Source organism: Macrobrachium nipponense, chromosome 5, assembly GCF_015104395.2.
Source record: "Macrobrachium nipponense isolate FS-2020 chromosome 5, ASM1510439v2, whole genome shotgun sequence".
Classification (NCBI taxonomy): Eukaryota; Metazoa; Arthropoda; class Malacostraca; order Decapoda; family Palaemonidae; genus Macrobrachium; species Macrobrachium nipponense.
The window spans coordinates 46,784,228-46,794,227 of record NC_061107.1 but is presented as its reverse complement, the minus strand read 5'-3'; positions in this window follow the sequence as shown (position 1 = coordinate 46,794,227).

Genomic DNA, 10,000 nt, shown 5'->3' with positions numbered 1-10,000 from the left:
ATTACAGTACCTACAAAGAATATACCAGTAGTTTGCTAGGAGTTTGGTCTTAGCTACAACAAATATGTGACATAGTTTGCCTAGCACAGTTGTAGAATCTTCTGATCTCCAAGTTTTTAAGCGAGTAGCAATTTCATTGCTGCTCTCTGCTGACGTCTCTCGAATTTCAGGTGTGTCAGTAATTTGTTGTTTCCTTATATTTATTATCACCTTTTCTTATAGTAGCTTGTGACTCATGGGAACCCACACGTAGGGGCAAGAGGGGCACTTGCCCCCCCTGAGATCCTAAGAAAAATTTTTGTATATATTACATTTAACTACGTCACTTTGTTTTTCTTCCATTTTACAATATATTCTTCCAGTTTAAGTAAATTAAAGGTATCATTATATATTGTACAATATTTGTAAACAGTATATAACCGAGACCACCGTAACATTGAATTTTTCTTTATTGCATATTGCTTCCCTTAAATTATTGGCATCGCAGTTCAGTTACACTGCATATATATATATATATATATATATATATATATATATATCTATATATATATATATATATATATATATATATATATATATATGATTTGTTTTCCCCCTCTGGAAAATATGCTTCAGGCGCACATGTCTTGTTTCTCTCCATAGGCTGAATTCTCTTGGAGCCCTCTTGATTTTGCAATCTGTTGACTCTGTCCAAAGAAAGCAAGAACGAAAATAGTTCTAGTTAACTTTGTCAGACCATGGTTCATGCACACAACTGATAATTTTCAAAAGATGGTGCCCTAGACTATAATGAGGAAGAACCCATTTTTTTATACTATACTAGTACTCAACATATCTACTGTGCTTAATTATTAAACTTTTTAAATACATATGACAAACCTTTAGGTTATAAACCTTTTGAAATTTTTGGTTTGATGGCAAATTCGTCTTATAAATACTCAAAGGCATTTGAGAAATAAATGTCATGAAGCATTTTGATAAATAAATGTTAGTTTTTCTAACTAGAAAATGGTAAAAAGCATAGGCCTTACCTTATATTTGCATGAAGTTATAAAATGTTGTAATAAATGTCCAAGAAAGTTGTTACTCCAATATTGCCCAGTTCATGACGAGAACTTAAGATGGGAGATAAGTTACCACTATGTTTTTTATAATGAAGTATTTGCATATATGTGGGAGTAGGATGAATAAAAAAATGGGGAGAATACAGAGCCATATCTCACAACAACAACGATAGTCTGAAAATTATACCGAAGTGCTTTTGTTAGAAACCGATTCAGATGTAATTAAATATATAGATCTTACATTTTGCTCTAAGATTCTGCCAGACTCCTTCTTCTTTAGAGCGAAGTTGCTATCTTACTTAACTAGAGTCACTAAAATGTCTCGATTGAGTGCTATGATAAGATCTGATTTAGTTTCTTACAGTTTGCAAAAAATAAGAAAGAAGATGGACACTTTGTATTACTTCCTTAATGGACCTATATCGTATTCTTTTTAAGAGGTACGTTTAGGTACGTTTTGCGGTGTCTAGTTTTAAGGGATCTAGTGAAACTAGAATATGTATTAGGATATGATATTACAATTTAGAGGTTAATTTTTTTTATCTTATCAATTCACCTTTGGCATAACCTTTCATTAAAAATCATTTTATCCATGGGAAATTATGGCACTTTTTTTCATGAGGTACATATTATTAGACGTTATTTAAAATAATGGCTATAAAATAATCATGCATATGTTGCTACATGTAGAATTAATATCATAACAAAGTTCTAGATAAAAAAAAGAGTAATCCTTACATAAATCATAATATGACTTTTAACATAGATTTTCATTTATAAATCAAGGGTTCAAGGACGCTGTACTTAGTAATTTTGTGGACAAAGGTAAAGGAAATAATACCAAGAATAAACTAAGGTATGGTAACTCATTTTATGCTCGATTTTGTTGCAAAATTAGAAAATGTTGAGGCAAAACCGAATCCAGTTTCCACGAAAGACCAAAACATTTGAGAAAGGATGATCACTCGGACAAAGTTTGCCGCAAATATTCTGTTTACAAATCGTGGCATTATTTCCAGTCACTTGTAACGCATAAAACGTAACATTTCTCTTCATTTTGCGAAAGGTTATTGAGACTGGTCAGTGGCCTGAAAGAAAGGGACACAACTTCTGGAAAATGTTTGTGGTTTGATTTTATTCCTTACAGTCATACACTGGGCTTGGTGATGCTCTTCTTATCGGTCTATTTTCAAATGATTCGAATGATTCGACTCTCCATATCCAGCGGTGAAGAAAAATAAGCAATGGAATTGCAGAATTCTGGCAACATCTATCGCTTCCCTTGATGGCTCTTTGAGAGCTCACTGGGCTGAGGAGTTATTCAATCTTTCTTGCATTGCTTGTCTCTCAAATTGTAGTCCAGGGTGAAATCTCTTATCAAATGGAGTTTGCTGGACTCTTCCTTTTTCTTACGATAGTAATAGACACTGCTATGAGCGATTTTTGTCTCGCATTGTACACAGAGACACACACCCAGACGCACACGCACAGACACTGGTCGACGGTTTCCACTATTGTAGTCACTGTATTGCCAGACTGTTGGTTGCCTATATAGCATATAAACAAACCCCGCAAATATATAACAGCGTATACCATTTATAACCACACGCTTTGTTGTATTACTCTCATGTCACAGCATATGTGTGAATTCCAGGAATTCCACGGATACGCCACTGCTTGAAACTGCTACTTCAGGAGACCGTGTCTTATGTGAACACCACGGAAGCTTCAACGGATAAGCTTAACAGTGTCAACGTTACCAGGAAGCTGCAATAATGTGCACACAAAATGAGAGGATTTCCGCGTCGTCTTCCGAATTCGGCTTCGTTACAGATTGAGTGGAAATCTGGACACGATCTTCTGCTTTTCCACGGAGTCTTGCTTGCCGGGTTATGCAAACTTAGATTAGGTAATTTAGGAGCAAAGAAGAATACCGGCATCAAGCCAGTTCAAGTTAATGTAATCTTACAAAAGTTGTGAAATTACATTATAATAAGATATAAGTATGTTTTAAAACTACCATCGGAGCTACATAACCAGATGAAAATATATTAGGATACAGTATTTTGCAGTTCCTGAAATATACAGTATGTTCTTCCTTTAATCAAACTTAGAATGAAATGTTTAAACGGTTCAAATCTGCAGAGGCTAAGGGATGGTCGTATACATTCTCCGGTTCGAAATGTCTAACAGATATCTGAAATGATGAAATGAATAGTATTTGGGGATAAATCTCGACTCATTTTATGAAAAACAGTATTATTTTGTGAGTTGTCATAAAATGATAAAATGGAATCGGGGAATTGTTGGACTAATATTTAATGACCCCGCTAATAATATAACAATTTAATATAAACAAGCTATAAATAACAAGACAACCTCAATACAAGTACTTCATTTAAATTGCCTTCCAATAGATTCATACTGTGTTTACCTGGCTGGATAGAAATAAATTTCTTACAGCAATTGACAGACACTATTTCAATATAAAAAAAACAGTGTTTTTCTCTCAGATAAAGGTGAATGATTAGCTCGAATTGGGGACTAAAAATTTCCGTATTTCATGGGTTTTGGTCTATACTTCAGTGTTCTCAACTGCAGTTCAACTTAATAAAATAAAAGTCTGTCCCATTTTTTTTATTCAAATTTACGTGTTACTCTGAATGATAGATGAATTTTTTGAGTCGGCTAAATATCTATTTTATGAAAATGTGAATATAAGTAAATTAGCAATGAAGATCATAAAAGAGAGCGGCCAGAAAAGGATTAGCAGAATGGACAGAAATGGATTAAAATGAATTTACAAAGCTGTCAACAGAATTGCATTTTCAATCCATTAGAGGGAAATCTATGGCATATAAATTCATTCGTGATATATTGCTAGAAATTCACGAAAGGATTAATTCACGGTCTGAATGACAGCAAGATGATACATTCACATAAATGTGTTCTTCTCTGTTTCTCTCATTCTCTGGAATATATTCTAGAACAACAGAATTAAATGCACAAATTCATAAATATCTTTTTAAGAAAAGGCATTCTTCTCTCTCTCTCTCTCTCTCTTCTCTCTCTCTCTCTCTCTCTCTCTCTCTTTCGCTCTGGACATGATCAAATTAGATTTACAAATTCATGTATTCCTACTTTTTGGAACTCTGTGGCCACATTAAAGGCACACTGCAGCTATGAGGACAACTCTTTAATAGTAGTAAAATATTTTGGTATTGGAAACCATCTTCCTACAAATGATAAATTTTTTTATCAAGATATACATATAACACAGGAAATAAATCAACATTATCACAAAACCTATTTGATGGAATTTCACAGATTACATCACTAATATTCCTACCTTCACTTGAAGGTTGAAAGATGTTCATTATGAATATTATACATGTCAAGTTTGTACGGACACACACACACACACACACACACACACACATATATATAAATACAAAATTAAAAGTGTCTTGGACCCCGTTCTTTATGAAAGAGGATTTTACTATCTTGAAAAACTTGGCTAACGGGATAATTTGGTTATTTGTAAACCGGAGAAAGGTAAAGGTGTTGTTCAACTTAACATACAAGAGTATATTGATAAGGTGAATAACATTTTCGCAGATAACACTAAATTTCATTCACAAGGCGAAACAAACATTTTGGACATTTACAAAAGGGAAGACAAAATTAACAGATTTCTGAGAAAATCTAAAACATTAGGGTATTTTAGATGAAACTACGTATCAGAAACTATTTGTGAGAGGTTCTTCCTCTAGTAGTCTATGTGGTCTCCCTAAAATACATAAGGTAGTTCCCAACAGACCTATTATGGCAGCCTATAACAGCCCTTCGTATACTAGTAGAATCAAAATACCTTGTTTCATTACTTAATGATTTCGCTCACAACCAATTTTTGTTTAAATATGGTTATGAGTTCCAGAAACAAATAGTTTTACAAGACAGTGATCTACACATGAAAAGCTTCGATGTAGAATCTCTTTTTACAAACGTGCCTCTGAATGAAACCATCAACATTATTTTAGACAGGAGTTTTTATGACGATCATATAATTTTTCATGGTTTTAATGGACAACTTTTTAAGACGTTTCTTGAGCTTGTTGTGCAAGACTCAATGTTTGTTTTTAATGGTCAACTCTTTTCGCAGGTTGATGGAGTTGCAATGAGATCCCCATTAGGATCTGTGTTTGCTATTATCTTTATGTCCTTTTTAGAAGAAACCTTTTTAACTAATTGTCCGGATGTGTCTAAACCTGTCTATTATAGACGATATGTTGATACAATTGCGTTATTCAAGGAGCCCTGGCATAGAGAGATGTTTCTGGACCATATCAATAGTCAACATTAAAATATAAAATTTGCCATGGAAAAAGGAAAAGGCAACTCTACTATTTTTTAGATATCAATGTAAGCAGAGACAATGGTGAATTTACTACATCTGTGCATAGGAAAAAAAATAGATACACTGGGCTTGCTATCAATTCCATAGTTCATACATCAAGAACTTTAAACTGAATTCCATTTACACTTTGGTTTTGGCGTTATTCTTCGAGTTGGTCTCTTTTTCACAATGAAATTTAATTTTTAGTCAAATTTTTCTTACAGAACTATCCTGAAAATATGGTTTGTAAAGGCATTAACAGACTGCTGTCACAACATTTCTCCAATCCGACGCCCTCTTATAATGTCTTAAAGAAAAAATATATATATGCCACAACCCCATTTATCTCTAACATGTTTTCTGCCAAACTTAAACAAATAATTATTTTCAATCAATCCACTCAAGATTTGCGTATTCTTCGGCTATAACAAGAAACTGCAGAACCTTCATGAGATCCAATATTATTTTTAAATTCAAGTACCCGGGATGTCCCGGTATTTATGTTGGATCAAGCCGTATATTACTGCAGATGAAATATTGTAGCCATGTGGGATACAATTTTAGAACGGGTCAGAAGTTGAGTAAACCAGAATCTACAAATACAAAGAATCATGCCTCCATTTGCAAAATTAAAATAAATAAAAAGCATTTCTCTATTATTGGTGGAACAAGCCATAGTAATTACCTAATTACCCTCGAGTCTTTATACATCAAACGGCTTGTTCCGTCTTTGAATTCTAACGCTCCCGCTTGTCTTCTTCATCTAGCGTAACTGAAGTCGTAGGTTGGTGTCAGGTTTTGGTTATTCGTTCTTCTCATGGAACTATGAACATGGAATGGACATACGCGTGTAAATGGATCGGCTCTGATTGTCACTGCGCGGCGCCACCGGAAAAGGTGGAGATAACGCTGAAGTAAGCTATTGAAGCATAGTCTTGCCGACGCCTTTTTCACTCTGTCGTCCATCATTTTCCACCGAATTTGATAAATATAGGCTCATTGGAAAGCTCTTGAAAATCCCCTTTAAATGCATATGATTAAGCATGTAGAAAATACGACGCTGCAGTGTTTTGAGCAAAGATTATACAGATAAGCATTTTACCTGGGTTCACTTTTTTATTCTATTGTTCCAAATATTTTAATACAAACTTTAATAAATTTATCATCTTTAAAAAGCTCTTAAAAAGCACTTTCCAATGAACCCAATGAAGCACATATATGTCTCATACAAGAGAAATAATCATTAATGCCATGTGCTGAGACAGTGATTTCATCTCTTTGCCATTTAAGTCTCAAAATCTATATACTATTCTTTGCATTTTATGCACTACCTAGGTCTTATCACCTTGCTATCCAGCCTGTGTCACCTAGGGATTAACATATCACCATGACACAATGGACTTAAATTGTAATTATGTCGACTTAAGCTAATTGCTTACTTATATCCGTCATTATTACAAAAAGAAACACACTTATTGATATAAATAATTTACTTTTACAGATCACTTTTTAATGTCAGTCCTAATATAATACTAATAACTTTAGGTCTATTTTTAATGTATCATCATGTAAACAGAAATTACTTGATTGAATAATGAGTACTACTAATTTCACTTGTAACATAATGCAACAAATGTCATAGATGAAAAGATATTGTCATGGAAAATTAAAAGATTACTCTCCAACATGACGGGGTGGGCATTGTGATACAGGCTGGCTTGCAACTAAATTACAGAATTTGTAGACAACTTTATGCTAAATGTATAAAAGCTGAATTGGTAACACTGAATATTACTGCCCTCTGGAGAATGCTTCTACCCTGCAATGCCTGACTGTGGTGCCTGGCTACATGATAATAGTGTAAATCAAAGTAAATGCCCACAATCAGGCAAATCACATGGGTGATATTGTGTTGCTTGGCTATGTTTACCATTGCTGATACTGACAAAAAAAACATGTTAAAACTTAACTACTTGTAAAGAGATGCCATTTTGTTTAGAAAATCTGTTTTTGTGGTTTGTACAGTTAATGGCGAAGCACTGACTGTCTTTTATGGTGTCATTACGTTTCTGCTTCACTGGTGTCATAGCATAGCTCTCTCCACCCTTTGCAATGGCGGCATAACGCACAAGGTGGTTTCGCGCGTGTCCATTCCATGTTTTTAGTTGCATGGTTCTTCTCCTTCTCCTTTGGTTGGTTTGGTGAGAACCGGATCCTTTTTTACTGTATACTTTTTAAATTGTATTAATTTAATCTTAATTCTTGCAATATGTTTTTATCTATCAGCTATATTTTAAAATAGTTTTATGTAAAGGTTAACAAGTTGTATGTTATTCTTGCATATTGAGGATGCGCATAGAAAATGTGTGAAACGTCCTGTATGAATAAATAATGGCCCTATCGATGTGTTTGTTGGACCCTGCTGTATACTGGAAAACTATAATAATATATCTTATATATATATAATATATATATATATATAGATAAATATATATATATAATTATATATATATATGTAATATATATATATATAATATTAATAATATAATATAATATAATATATTATATGTATATATATATATAAATATGTACATATATATTATATATATATAAATATATAATATATATATATAATAATAAAATAATATATAATATTTATATATAAATATACATATATATATATATATATATATATATATATATATATATATTATTATATATATATATATATATAATATATAATACTATATATATATATATATAATATATATAAATAACATACATATATATATATATATATATATATATATATAATATATTATTAATATAAATAATATATATATATATATAATTAATATATATATATTTAATATAATATATATTATAAATATTGTAACAGCATGAGGCTCTATGGGGACAAATCTTATCTAGCCATGGTGCTAATTGTACAGCCTTATCTGTAAATGAATTAAAAAGAGAGCTAAAGGGTTACGCTTGCCATGAACAATTGTCCAGTAAATTGCTTTATTTACAATTATAAGTAAATTAGAATTACTTTACACGAAGTTGAAATGAAAAGATCATAACTAAATGGCACTAGACAAGTGTTTTAATTAACTGTACAATTCAATTTATAACAGAAATGCAAGTGGGGCCTTGTTAGATTGGCAGACGATGTGTGAGAGCTGAAATTTTTTGTAGAGTGGAACACAACTCAGAAATAAACACTTTCCTGAAAAGGAAAGATGCAGGAATTAATATCTAATCTGATGTGCACAGTTTCCCTGAACATTTAAACAGCCCGAGTAAATTGACAACATAAGGATGAATGGGCTAGATATAGTGAGATGAAAATTATGATATTATATGTGATTCAAGATGGTACTCTGCAGGTTGTACAAAGGAATGAGATGTAGGAAAGGATGAAGGAATGTCAAAAGGAGAAAAGGAATGGATGTGGATTGGGGAGGATTAGGTTTGTAGGAAGGACCAAAGACCTTTGCTCAGACAACTACCTGATTCAATATGCTGGCGTGTTCATAGACTTAAATGCCCATAGAAGAAGAGAAGTATCAGTGGACTTATAGAGGGAGTGGATTGGGGTCTGGCCAGCAGGTAGGGCCAAGATAAGAGCAGCTCAGGTCCAGTCTCAGGTTAGGCTCCTGCAGGAAGAAGGACCTTTGTCTCTGCTGAACCTCAGATCCCCAATTGGAAGCAGTACATATTGCCACTCCTGTCATACCATACCTCCTTTGACATCTTTGTAGGAGGAGGTTACTGGATCTATCTTACTTCTTCTGACCGAGACTTGCGATATGGTGATGTCTGAAATGAAAGGTCTCCGACTGAAGTAAACTGGACAGGCATGGGAAGAGGAGGGAGGCTTCTATGGTGTGGTAAATGCTGTAGTTATTTTACCCCATTCAGTGCTACTTTCAGATCTAGCTGTCTAACCAAAATTTTATTAGTTTAATTACAGTGCCTGAAGCATCCCCTTGTAACAATATATATATATATATATATATATATATATATATATATATAATATATATATATAATATATACTAGCTGACCAACCCAGCATTGCCTGAGAAAGCTGAATGACAACCAATAAACTGTCTCTTTTTCTCTCACTCTCTCCAACTCTCCCTCACTCTCTCCCTCTTTCTCCTTCCTAGCACCTGCTCTTCTCTTCCCCCATATTTCTCTCTCTCTCTCTCTCTCTATTACAGAATTCTTAATTAACCTTAGTCTGGGCATTGTCTATCAGGTTTCTTCTGCCAGTCCATCGAGACTGACAATAAAACTTTCCTGTATACGACAATTTATGGACGTAGTCAGTCCACTCGCCAGAAGGGTTGAGTTGATGGAATTACCTAAAGTTCTTCCGACCAACTGACAGGTAATTGCAAGTGTGGATGGGTGAGCAACGATTTCGTGACAGTTTGTTTTTGGATTTCACCCGGGAGGGATCTCAGCCAATTTGATTAACAAATGAATAAGTTATGTATAAGTCTAATTCATTCAGCGCTATTCTTAT